At 40.0% G+C, this 13,744-nt stretch overlaps 1 long non-coding RNA gene across 1 annotated transcript; it reads right to left on the bottom strand.

Moving 5' to 3' along the window:
- Window positions 1–6,651: 6,651 nt before the first annotated feature.
- LOC145536115 (uncharacterized) lies at window positions 6,652–12,638 on the bottom strand. The gene is made up of 2 exons (XR_014075655.1): window positions 12,603–12,638; window positions 6,652–9,180 (listed from the first exon to the last, which is right to left on the bottom strand). It is a non-coding gene; the product is annotated as an uncharacterized LOC145536115 (long non-coding RNA).
- Between the last annotated feature and the right edge of the window lie 1,106 nt (window positions 12,639–13,744).

The raw sequence follows: 13,744 nt of genomic DNA, 5'->3' as shown, positions 1-13,744 counted from the left end.
CATTCCAGATGGGCCCGTTACGCGATGAGGGGTTGACCCTTGCCGCGAGGGCTCTTTGTAAAGGACGTCCCGTCTTTTTCGTTTTTTTGAAAGATGTCTTTGGAGCCATTCATGACTCAGAAGTTGCTTTAAGCCCACTTCTGCAAAAATAACAGGCTTCCTGAAATGGCGTGAGAGAATATAGGATCTTCACCGATGCAGGGCAAGTCCCCGCCTTGTGTGCAAGACTCTTCGGTTCCTGATTCCAGCCAGGGGAGTCTTCAGCAAAGGATGGCTGTGGAAGCTGGAGGAGGCGCGGCTGCGTTATTACCCCTTTCTGTCGGAGGGAACGCTGTAGTCGTCAGTGACTGTAGAGTATTTGAACTTTCCAAATAGAAAAACTTACTGGAAGAAACACAGAACGGAAACATTTGGTGTTTGAAGGTAGCAGAGCAGACAGTGAAACGAATCTGATGAAAACAATCACCTCGTTACCATCAAGCTTCTCTCCTTTCCTAAACTCTTTTCAGGGGTGGAAAGATCTCCCTGCCTGTGGTCCCCAGGCTGGGAGAAGATAAAGTGAGTGAAAATAAACGTTCACCTTTATCTACCAAGCAGGACTGTGTTTAAAAATGCGGGAAAGGTACCAGGATTGAAATTCGTTTTCATCTGTTATCAGGAAACGCTGTGTAAGTTTGCTTAGCATCTTAGCGGTGTAGAAAGATTTGTTACTTCCAATAGAATTTATACTTGCAACCTGGGTAGGATTTGCTCTAAGTATGTCTTGAAAGAAAGGTTTTCCTAGAAAAGGGCTTTAAAAGAAACAAACGGTAACTTTTTTCCTGAAATTACATAGTTAAATGTCTTCCGTGAAAATTAAATGTGTATGAGAACAATTCAAAGTATTGCTTGTATTCATATGTAAAATGGGATTTAGTTTCTGGATTCAGAGAGAGCAATTGTATACACTGTGTGTGTGGGTTAGTTGCTCAGTCGTGTCCGAGTCTTTGTGACCCCATGGACTGTAACCTGCCATGTTCCTCTGTCCATGGGGTTCTCCAGGCCAGAATCCTGGAGTGGGTTGCCATTTCCTCCTCCAGGGCATCGTCCTGACACAGGGATGGAACTCACATCTCTTACGTCTCCTGCATTGGCCAGTGGGTTCTTTACCAGCAGTGCCTCCCGGGAAGCCCATGTGTTATACGTGGCTTCCCAGATGGCTCAGTGATAAAGAATCCCTCTGTCAATGAAGGAGACTCGGGTTCAACCCTTGGGTCTGGAAGATCCCCTGGAGGAGGGCATAGCAACCTAGTCCAGTGTTCCTGCCTGAAGAATCACATGGACAGAGGAGCCTGGTGGGCTACAGTCCACGGGGTCACAAAGAGTCAGATATGACTGGGTGATTGAGCACACACATGTGTATATATTTATACAAGTAGGTATACATACACTCTGTGTATATATATATTATATATGTGTGTGTATATATATACACTGTGTATATATACACACTATATATAGACACTGTATTCATACATACAATGTTTATATATACATCCACTGTATATATAACATGTATAATCAGTATGTATACTATATATACATACACACACACACATATATACACAAAAAAATCTGTGTCTATACAAAACCTGTTTTTTTTTTTTACTTACATTTAAGTGAGGGTATGTGAAAATTGAAAGGTAAAAGGAACAATTCTTTGTACAAAACTCTCTTGGATCCTGTGAAAATGCCGTGTTTGGGCCCTGCCTACTAAAATATCAAAACAGATCCCACAATCCTTGGGTCAACCACAACTGACCCTCAAGTTTTCCAAACACGTTAAATGATTATATGTGATATTTCTTTTTTTCTTTAAGAAATGTTGATCCTAAAATCCTCTCTTGTGTTAGATAAGTCAAGGTTCTCCAGAGAAAGAGAGCCAATATGTGAATCTGTCTATCTATCCATCCAGTCTATCTATCTACCCATCCATCCATCCATCTGGTCTATATATCTATTTCTATCTATCTGTCCATCAAGTCTGTCTGTCTGTCTATCTATCTAGTCTGCCTATCCATCCATCCATCTGGCCTACTTATCTATTTCCATCTATCTATCCATCCAGTCTGTCTGTCTGTCTGTCTATCCATCTAGTCTATCCATCCATACATCCATCTGGTCTATCTATTTCTATCTATCCATCCAGTCTGTCTGTCTGTCTATCCATCCAGTCTGTCTGTCTGTCTCTCCATCCATCCAGTCTACCTATCCATCCATCCATCCATCCATCTGGCCTATCTATTTCTATCTATCAATCCATCCAGGCTATCTATCCATCCATCCATCCATCTGGTCTATCTATTTATTTCTATCTATCTATCCATCTAGTCTGTCTGTCTATCCATCCAGTCTATCTATCCAGTCTGTGTATCTACCTATCTATCTATCCATCCAGTCTATCAGTCCATCCTTCCATCCACCCATCTGGTCTACTGTCTATTTCTATCTATGCAGTCTCTCTGTCTATCTATTTATCTATCTATCCATCCATCCATCTATCTGTCCAGTCTATCTATCCATCCATCCATCCATCTAGTCTATCCATTCATCCATGCATCCATCCATCCAGTCTATCTACCTATCTATCTATCCATCCATCCAGTTGACCTATTTATCCATCTATCTATCTACCCATCCATCCATCCATCCAGTCTATCCATGCATCCATCCATCCAGTCTATCTACCTATCCATCCATCCATCCATCCATCCAGTCTATCCATCCATCCATCCAGTCTATCTACCTATCTATCCATCCATCCAGTCTATCCATCCATCCATCCAGTCTATCTACCTATCCATCCATCCATCCATCCGGTCTATCTATCCATCCATCCATCCAGTCTATCTACCTATCCATCCATCCATCCATCCATCTGGTCTATCCATCCATCCATCCATCCATCCATCCATCCATCCGGCCTATCCACGCATCCATCCATCCAGTCTATCCATCCATCCATCCAGTCTATCTATCTACCTATCTGTCTGTCCATTCATCCATTCTATCTGTTTATCTACCTATCTATGTAACCATCCATTCATCCATTCTGTCTGTGTCTATCTAGCTGTCTCTGTCTCTAGAAATCATACAGAATTGATATTGTCTGTATATCTATGTATCTGTCTCTATAAATTTTACAGAATTGGCCCATGATTTTGGGGACTGACAGTTCTCAAGATCTGTGGTTGGCAACGTAAGAGATCTGGTCGTCTGTTATGACTCCGAGTTCAAGTACAAAGGTAGGACAGGTCTGATGACCAGTTCAAAGAGTCGGGAAGCGAGAGAATGAATCCACCTTTTCTCCTTTTGTCTGTTCAGGTCCTCCGCGGACTGGGTCATGCCCAGCCACAGTAAGCAGAGCAATCATCTGCTTTACTCAAATGTGAATCTCATTCAGAAGCACTCTCACCAACACACCCAGAAATGATGTTTACACCAACGCCTGAGCCTCCTGTGGGCCTGTCAAGTTGACACCTGAGATTAGCTGTCATACTCCCAAATGGAAACAGATATCACTTGTATATTCCCACCACACTCCACAGCTGGCTGAGATCTCCAAAAAGATGGTTGCAGGAGTCTGGACTTATGCCAGAGAAAAAGGGTGTATCTATCCCATCATCTCAAGATGATGGATGAGTGAGTCAGGAAGTGGCTGTTGCTTAGCAACCACAAAGTAGAAAGAGAAAAGACAGTATCCATGAAGGCACAGCCTCCTCAAGTCCTTTATGGACACAACATATAAGAAGTTATTCTACATTGTTTTACCTAGAAACATAAATTTTAGTATCTAGCGATAAAACAATTTGGTCTTTTCTATGAGGATGGCATCAATAAACACTGATCCAATTCCAACAAAACAATTTACTTTTTGAGCTGTGAATGTGCTGAGATCCCCAAGTTCAAGATTAATTCAGAAAAAAAAAAAAAAAAAACAAGTCCTGTTTGACTGTTACTTCCAAGAGTTGGTTTTCATATGAATAGTCACCATTTTTAAGCGGGATTACACACAGTCGCAAAAGATTTTTGTCTGTGCCACAAGAATGAGTAACTTTAAAGATATGGCATTTTTCACTCCAATTCTGAAAATCTAGTGGAAATACTTAAAAATACTAGATAAAAACATCTGCTTATGGGACTTCCCTGGTGGTCCAGGGGCTAAAATTCTGAACTCAAAGTATAGGGGGCCAGGGTTTGATCCCTGGTCAGGGAAATAGATTCTGCCTGCTACAACTAACATCCGGCACAGACAAATAAAAATAGATAAGTACAAATATATATGTAAAAAAGGAACATTTGCTTACATGTGAGCAACCAGTACTTGGTCTCCTATGGTCTCAATCTACTTAGCTGCAAACCCTATGTAGATTGTGGAGGATATAAATTGAAGAATGGTCATCAACTCACAAAAAATGAGATTAAAATTTAAAAAAGGTGAAAAATGCATGACACTACTTTTCTGTCTTCCCTACTCATTCTACATATGAACAGGGCCTTTTTGGTGACTGACTGTGGTTAATCTCTCTCACACCTCAATATATACATAAAAATGTATTTTTTCCAAGAACGTAATTTACATCTGTGGTTCCTGTCATGAATGGCAACAAAGTTTCACTGCAATGAGCACTTTTAAAATGGCCACATGGGCACATTTGGCTGAAATCATAAAATAGTTCGTTTGCTTTAATTTTTGAAAAATAAAATGGACAGTATAATTACTGGATACAGGAATTCTCTTAATGGAATTTCTTTTAAGCCAATTAAAGACCAAAGAATCTCATTATAATAACAATATCCATTACTTATCCATTAATTTAATGTCACTATGAATTCCAAAGACTTTCTTGAGTAGCTTTTATGGATCATAATCATGTGACAGCCTAAAACGCCCATGTGAAATCATCCTGTAACTTGCATCTGGGAGGGATGCCTAAGGAATTTCATGTCTGATTTGGCACACAGAAACTCCAGTCATTCTATCACCCAGTATTTTGGATTATTATCTTTCTAAAAGAGATTTGAATTTCTCCTCTAGAAACACAGTCTGATTATACCTGTTTATATATACACATGTATACACTGTGCATACACATACATATATATACACAATGTTGCATATATATATATACAATCTATATATATGTATGCACAATGTATATGCATAAATACACTATACATGTATATATACAGATACACATACACACAGTATATAGTATTTAGGAAGATATTATATATAGAGATTATATTTATACCATATATATAAAGATTATACAGACTTTATATATACACAGATTATATATATATTGAAAGTGAAAGTGTTAGTCATTCAGTCGTGTCTGACTCTATGGGACCCCATGGGCTGTAGCCCACCAGGCTCCTCTGTCCATGGGGATTGTCCAGGCAAGAATACACAGCAACTGGTGTTGCCATGCCCTCCTCCAGGGGAATCTTCCCAACCCAGGGATTGAACCCAGCTCTCCCACATTGCAGGCAGATTCTATACCATCTGAGCCACCAGGGCTACTTTGCTGATTATACATTTTATATATTCAGTGTGTGTATATATGTATATATTCACACATATATAAAATGTATATACGCACATTATAATATACATATACATAAACACTGCATATGTGTTTATATATATTAATGCATATACATATATTCAGTATATATTATATACAACACATTATGCATTCAGTATCTGTATAAATATACACACACGTGTATCTATACTGCATATATATGTATACACACATATTACATACATATGCACTGAGTATGTGTGCATATATCATATACATACAATGTGGTATCTTTGTGATTTCTCAAAACGTTAACAGATAGGTTAAGATGGTCCATCCCTGCTATGTACGAAGGTTTACACACATTTCACATTTTCTGCAGCTCATCTCCCATTGTGATCTCCTTTTAAAAACAATACATTTTCTTGTCACCGGTCATAAACATTTTTTCCCCTTCCCATGGTTTATCTCAGTTGCCTGCCCGTCTTCTGCGATTCCCACCCGAGTGACTGCTGCTTGTTTTAAATATGAAGGTAACATAGCCTCTGCAGCGTGCAGAAGACTGGCTTATTTTCTCATTGCGTGCAATCCTTGCTAACAGGACATCCCTGGCTCCCAGCGGCAGTGTATCTTGAAAGAGAAGTGTGTGGGTCTTCCCTGGTGGCTCAGGGGTAAAGAATCTGCCTGCCCGCGCAGGAGACGCAGGAGACGTGGGTTGGACCCCTGATCTGGGAAGGTCCCACGTGCCGCGGAGCAGCTGAGCCCGTGCGCCACAGTTATCGAGCCTGTGCTCCAGAGACAGGGAGCCAGGACTATAGAGCCCACGTGCCAAGCGACTGAAGCCCGTGTGCCTTGAACTCAGTGCTCTGCAAGGAGAGAGCAGACGCTTTTCGCTGTCACTCGAGAAAACCCTGCACAGAAACAGACCCAGCACAGCCAACAGTAAATAAATCAGTAAAATTATAAAGAAAGAAGTGCGTGGACAAGTAAACATATATTTTTAATAGGGCACAATTGTTTGACTATCTGCACCTTGAAAATGAGTTTGCTGTGTTGGTTTGCTAGCTAAGACGCATCCTTGTTTTTCTTTTTCTTTTTTTTTAATTATCGGCATTCTAAAATCATTCTCTACAAAATGCTCACCATTTGCTAAGGATTCAAGGCTCCCTAGTTTGCCCTGTCCATCTTGTACTCCATGAATATAACAATGAAGGTTACTTTAGCACAATCGCACAAGAATACCATCAATGTAATATTAATTACAATATTGATGTGAATTATGTTGTGTGCTTAGCTGCTCAGTTATGTCTGAGTCTTTGCAACCAGACGGACTGCAGCCCACCGGGCTCCTCTGTCCGTGGTATTTTTCAGGCAAGAATACTAGAGTGGGTTACTCTGCCCTCCTCCAGGGGATCTTCCTGACCCAGGGATCAAACCCACATCTCCTGTGTCTCTTGCATGGCAGGTGGATTCTTTACCCGCTAAGCCATCAGGGAAACCCTACAAATGTTAGGATTGACTATAACTGTCAAAATTTAAAAAAAGAAATTCCAGAGGTTTGATAGATGGACTTTCTGAATTTATAAATACACTCCTTCATAGCAAACACGAACTCACATACATAACATTTAAAATGTAAACACTTTAGTGCATGGAGAATTAGCATCTGTGGGCCAACAATTACAGATTCATGTCTGGGCCTGACAGTAGCCGTTTCAGCCTTAATAAGCCATTTACTTTTCATGGATTTTAATTCTGCAGCTATTAAAAAATAGAATGATAGGAAATTTATTCCCCATCCTTAAGGTTATGTGATGAACATATATATTTGTGTTTTTCACATAAAGTAACACCTATGGCAATTTTTCTTAATTTAACTTGGCGGTCTGCTCTAAAAACAACTCTATTCCATTTTATTGATCTCTTCATTTTGGAAGAAGCAGAATATACAATAGGCAACATAATTCAGAAAACGATGAGCTATTTCGACTGGCTTAAAATTGTACTCTATGTGTGGTTATTCTGTGATGAATCTCAGGAGAGAGAGGAGAGGCATATACTTTATGAAGCGGAGATTATGCTGTAGGTAAATTGCAGGAACATGTCTGCAAAGCAAATTTAATGGTATAATTTTATAGTGACATTCACAATGTCACTCAGACATCACTTCGATGAAAGTCGTTTTGTTCAAAGAGGTTTCCTAAATAGGAAAGCAAACACACAAACAAAAGGGACCAGAACAGCTTTCCTAAAGAACCTAATCTTTGTTTGTATTCAGTAATTGGACATTTCAGGGTAGAGTTCACATTTTTTTTTCTCTCTCTCTCTCTTAGCAGGCAATTAATCTCTAGCTGCTTCATTTCAATCTCTGAGCTCATCTGTTTTCATCACGTAGCATCTATGTCTTAAATCTTTTGGTACCAATCGTTTCTTCAAGTGGAGATCTTAACAAGCAAAGCCTGTCTACAGTCAGGACTCACTGAACATCAGTCAGCCACAAACAGGAGTGGAACTGAGTCAAGTGGAGTGAAGTAGATGAACCTAGAGTCTGTTATACAGAGTAAAGCCAGCCAGAAAGAGAAAAAACAAATATCATATATTAATGCATATGTATATGGGCATATATACATGTGTGGACGCACCAGTGCATATATGTGTTTGGACACCCACACGTATGTAAAGTGGATGTATTCGGTTGTGTGAAGATTTATAAATTTATTGTAAGAGCACCATATTCTCTTTTCCCTGAGGACTATTTTTTTTTAACCAGTAAACTTGCTTCCTCATGTGCGTTCACACTTGCAAGGAGGCAAGCAGTTAATATAATTTACGTTCAATGCTCTATAAACTTACATGATACGAGTATAATACACTCTTGGCATCTATTCTTCCTGCAGTGCGTCCTGAGGTTCCTGTGGATTCTGCGCCACTTTGCAAGGCTGCTAAAAACATTTCTGTGTTACTCTTCCGATACATGTGCCCAGAAGTTTCTCATGCATGTATGGCTGGGTCCTGAATACGGCATCTTTTCTTGACTGTGAGGACTACTCCATTTCTTCTAAGGGATTCTTGTCCACAGCAGTAGATATAATGGTCATCTGAGTTAAATTCACCCATTCCGGTCTATTTTAGTTCACTGATTCCTAAAATGTGGATGTTCACCCTTGCCATCTGCTGTTTGACCACTTCCAATTTACCTTGATTCATGGACCTAACATTCCAGGTTCTTATGCAATGCTGTTCTTTGCAGCATCAGACTTTACTTCCATCACCGGTCACATCCACAACTGGACGTAGTTTTCGCTTTGGCTCCATCTCTTCATTCTTTCTGGAGTTATTTCTCCACTCTTCTCCAGTAGCATATTGGACACCTACCAACCTGGGGAGTTCATCTTTCAGTGTCTTATCTTTTTGCCTTTTCATACTGTTCAGCTATGATAAACTATGACAAACCTAGACAGCATATAAATAGCGTTACTTTGTCGACAAACATCCGTCTAGTCAAAGCTATGGTTTTTCCAGTGGTCATGTATGGATGTGAGAGTTGGACCATTAAGAAAGCTGAGCACTGTGGAATTGATGCTTTTGAACTGTGGTGTTGGAGAAGACTCTTGAGAGTCCCTTGGACTGCAAGGAGATCCAACCAGTCCATCCTAAAGGACATCAGTCCTGAATGTTCATTGGAAGGACTGATGCTGAAGCTGAAACTCCAATTCTTGGGCCACCTGATGTGAAGAACTGACTGACTGAAGAAGACCCTAATGCTGGGAAAGATTAAAGGCGGGAGGAGAAGGGGACCACAGAGGATGAGATGGTTGGATGGCATCACCGACTCGACGGACATGAGTTTGAGCAAGCTCTGGGAGTTGGTGATGGACAGGGACGCCTGGCGTGCTGCGGTCCATGGGGTTGCAGAGTCAGACAGGACTGAGCAACTGAACTGAACTGAAATATGACATCTGAATTCATCACAAATAGGAGAATGCAAGGCAATGACTTTTTTTTTAAGTGAAGAAAGTTACATTTCCTGTAACCAGCAAAAATATCTTTCAGACAATGAACGTGAAGCAAAGCAGGTCTCATGAGAGGCTGATGGAATTTCTCACTAGCATAACACTAAAAAGGATACTTCTTAATAATTACAATGGACACGGAAAAGCAGCAGGATATAATGAACCAGGAAAAGCCTAGTATATGTATACATGTCAATAAACATCAACTACAAAACAGTAATTCTCATTGTCAATGAGCTTCAAATTTTATTTCAACTAAAACTGGAAAGAAGTAGTAACCCAAAAAAGAGGGTATGCAGATAACTATGTTTGTAGATTCTAAGGTTTTAGCTGCATTGAGGAATTGGTGATATTGTAATGTGATATTTTATATTAGACTTTTGTAATTCTGAGATGCGTGTCGTCATCTTCGGATTGTTTATAGGGTATTAAATCTACAAAAAGCTAAAGAAGGAACAAATAAAATTATAAAAGTGTCCACTGATCTAAAATATGTTAAGAAAAGGAAAGTGAAAAACATGCAGTAGATGATATATATATATATATGTGTGTGTGTGTGTGTGTCTGTGGAGGGGAAAAAATTAGTAATGACATTAAATGTAAATGAAGCAAAAACTCCAAATAAAATATTAAGGTTGTCACCTTGGATCAACAAAGAACAAACAAGCCCAATAGCAAAACAACAAATATATTACACTGATTAGAAATTACACATGATGTATTACACTGATTAAAAAAATAAGGACGAAGTTTGAAACTGAAAGGGTAGACAGATATACCATGGAATCCATGACCACAAGCTGGCGTGTAATAGCAAATTAGAGCAATCCCATATTTGCATGCATCCCATAATACAGCTTCAAAATATATGCCTAGCGAGTACTAAGACAATTTTCTAAAGCTGCAAATTTACAATCCAGTGAGAGAAGACACAGTACGTGCTGAGTTATCACACACCTAAGAAGCAATTAACACACAACTAGTATGTTCATGATAGCAATTAGGTTTCTTATCATTGTACCTCTTTTAAGATGGGACAAAACCTCTGTATAATGGCTACTGAGGAACTGAAAGAAGCTAGACTTACAAATCAGAGGTATGAACTGATTTACATGAAACACACACACAGACATCAACAAAACACATAAAACAAATGACTTTTCTTGAAGAGGCTGATCATGCACAGTTCTGGTAGACACTGAATCCTATACAGGATACACATGGTAACACGACAAGACACATTATTAATATAATATATCCCAAATAACCAACTCGATGGACACGAGTTTGAGCAAGCTCCGGAAGTTGGTGATGGACAGGGAAGCCTGGAGTGCTGCAGTCCATGGGGTCGCAAAGAGTCGGACAGGGCTGAGCAACTGAACTGAACTGAAATCCTCTCTCTCTCTGTCTCAGAAAAAACTCAAAGTACTGGGACTTTCGGGAGGTCCAGTGGCTAAGACCCCACGCTCCCAAGGCAGGGGGCCCAGGTTTGATCCCTGGTTGGGGAACTAGATTCCACTTGCTGCAATTAAGTGTTCACGTGTTACAAGTAAAGATCTCTTGTGCTGCAACTAAGGCCCAGCACGGCCAAAAAATAATTTTTTTTTTTGTAAAGAAATATCTCACAGTATTTAAGCTGGATTGACCCAATTTAAGGTCTTCCCAGGACTCACTAGTGGCTATGAATCTGCTTGCCAGTGCTGGAGATATAAGAGATGCAGGTTGGATCCCTGGGTCAGGAAGACCCCCGGAGAAGGGGATGACAACCCACTCCTGTATTCTTGCCCGGAGAATCCCATGGACAGAGGAGCCTGGGCTATACTCCACTGGGTCGCAAAGAGTCAGACGCAACTGAAATGACTTAGTATGCACATATGACCCTATTTAAAGTTAATTCTTTTCTAGAGTAAACATATGGACATCTGCTAAGATGACTCACCTTGCCAGATCTCTCTGCAACTACGATTTTATTTTCAAAGACTTGATTCTTTTTAGAGCCATTTCAGGTTCACAGCAAATTTGAGAAAAAGGTACAGATTTTCCATACACCCATTGTGCATTACATATGCAAAGCCTCCCTCATTATCAACAACCCCCATCAGACGGTACATTGTTTATAATGATGAACCTTCATGGACGTATCGTCATCACCCGGGCTCCACAGTCTACTGCAGGGTTCACTCGTGGAGACGTCCATTCTAAGGACCAATGCATGGCGACGTGCATCCATTATTATAGCGCTTTGCAGAGTGGTTTCCCCACCGCCCAAAATAACTGCTTCATCCATTCATTCCACTCCCCCTTCCTCCCCACTAACCCTTCATCATTTTACTGTCTCTGCAGCTTTGCTTTTTCCAGAATGCCATGTAATTGGATTCATATTTGTTGTTATTCAGTCGCCAAGTCATGTCCAAATCTTTGCGACCCCATGGACTGCAGCACACCAGGCTTCCCTGTCCGTCACCATCTCCTAGAGTTTGCTCAAATTCATGCCCATTGAGTCGGTGATGCCATCCAACCATCTCATCCTCTGTCGTCCCCTTCTCCTCCCACCTTCAATCTTTCCCAGCATCAGGGTCTTTTCCAGTGAGTCAGTTCTTTGCATCAGGTGCCCAAAGGACTGGAGTTTCAGCTTGAGCATCAGTCCTTCCAATGAACACCCAGGACTGATCTCCTTTAGGATGGACTGGTTGGATCTCCTTGCGGTCCAAGGGACTCTCAAGAGTCTTCTCCAGCACCCCTATTTGAAAGCATCAATTCATACAGTCCCTAGCCTTTTCAGATTGACCTTTCCCCATAACCATTACTTTTTCTACATGAAAAAAAAAAAATAGATGTGGCAAACTTTACTCATTCTAAGTAGTCTGATAATTTACATATCCTCACCTGATTCAAAATCACTTAATGTCTCATCACCTGGATGTCTGGAATTTGAGATAGCAGGGAATTTACATAACAGAGCTAAATAAATATTCATCCTTCATTATCAAGCATTAGAGTTTAATGAAAATTGAGTTACAGTTTGAGAGAGAGAGAAGGTCACTGAATGTGAATAATGTATCACAACTTTTGCAATGAATAGATGAATGAGGTAAAGAAGAATTTTAAAAATCATGTTTAAGTAACTGTAGGTAATTTTATTTGGTGATTTTATTTAGTCTTCTTTATGATACCCTGATACTTCAAGTAGGGATCTCTATGATACCTACGTAAGTAAGTGTAGGTAATTTCATTTGATGAATGTATTTAGTTTGCTTTATGATACTTCTTTATGAAACTGCAATGGTGGTTCTTTATTGGTTATAAGCTTGTTGGAACTTAGAAAATGTTTCCACAGAGTTTACACCCAATTTTGTCTGGTTTTCTGAAAGATGTCCACATGGGGCTTTGTCACTTGGTCCCTTTAAATTATATGGAAAATGTCCATATGTTCAAGAGTGTTTTTCTGTAGAGAGATAATCAGGAGACTTTTTTTTTTTTTTGTCTCAAAGAGATCCTTTATCCTCCACCCTAAATATGAATATTTAGTTGTCTTATCAGGTAGCTCAGTCAGTAAAGAATCTGCCTGCAGTGCAGGAGACATGGGTTCCATCCTTGGGTCAGGAAGATCCCCTGGAGAAGGAAATAGCAACCCACTCCAGTATCCTTGCCTGAAAATCCCATGGACAGAAGAGCCTGGTGGGCTACAGGCCATGGGGCTGCAAAGAGTCGGGTACGACTGAATTATTAACACTTCCACTTTTTTCACAAATTAGAAATTTTACTTTATGGAAGGCACAGTCCAGTAGCGAGGAATATTGAGTCAGCTTGATTTTAAAACTGCTTTTATCAGTAAAACATCAAAACAGAACAGGACTCTGAAAAGACACGTGCACTCTATGTTCATAGCAGCACTATTCACAATAGCCAAAGACACGGAGGCAAACTACATGTCCATTGACAGAGAAATGGATCAAGAAGATGTAGTTACATATATACACACAATGGAATAGCACTCAGCCATAAAAATGAGTGAAATAATGCCATTTGCAGCAACACGCATGGGCCTAGAGATGATCATACCAAGTGAAGTAAGCCAGACAGAGACAAATATTATGAGATACCACTTACACGTGGCATCACAAAAATTGATACAAATGATCTTATTTGCAAGACAAACAG

This window comes from Giraffa tippelskirchi, chromosome X (genome assembly GCF_054371585.1).
Source record: "Giraffa tippelskirchi isolate mGirTip1 chromosome X, T2T-mGirTip1v1.2.pri, whole genome shotgun sequence".
Classification (NCBI taxonomy): domain Eukaryota; kingdom Metazoa; phylum Chordata; class Mammalia; order Artiodactyla; family Giraffidae; genus Giraffa; species Giraffa tippelskirchi.
This window is presented reverse-complemented; position numbering and strand designations above follow the sequence as displayed.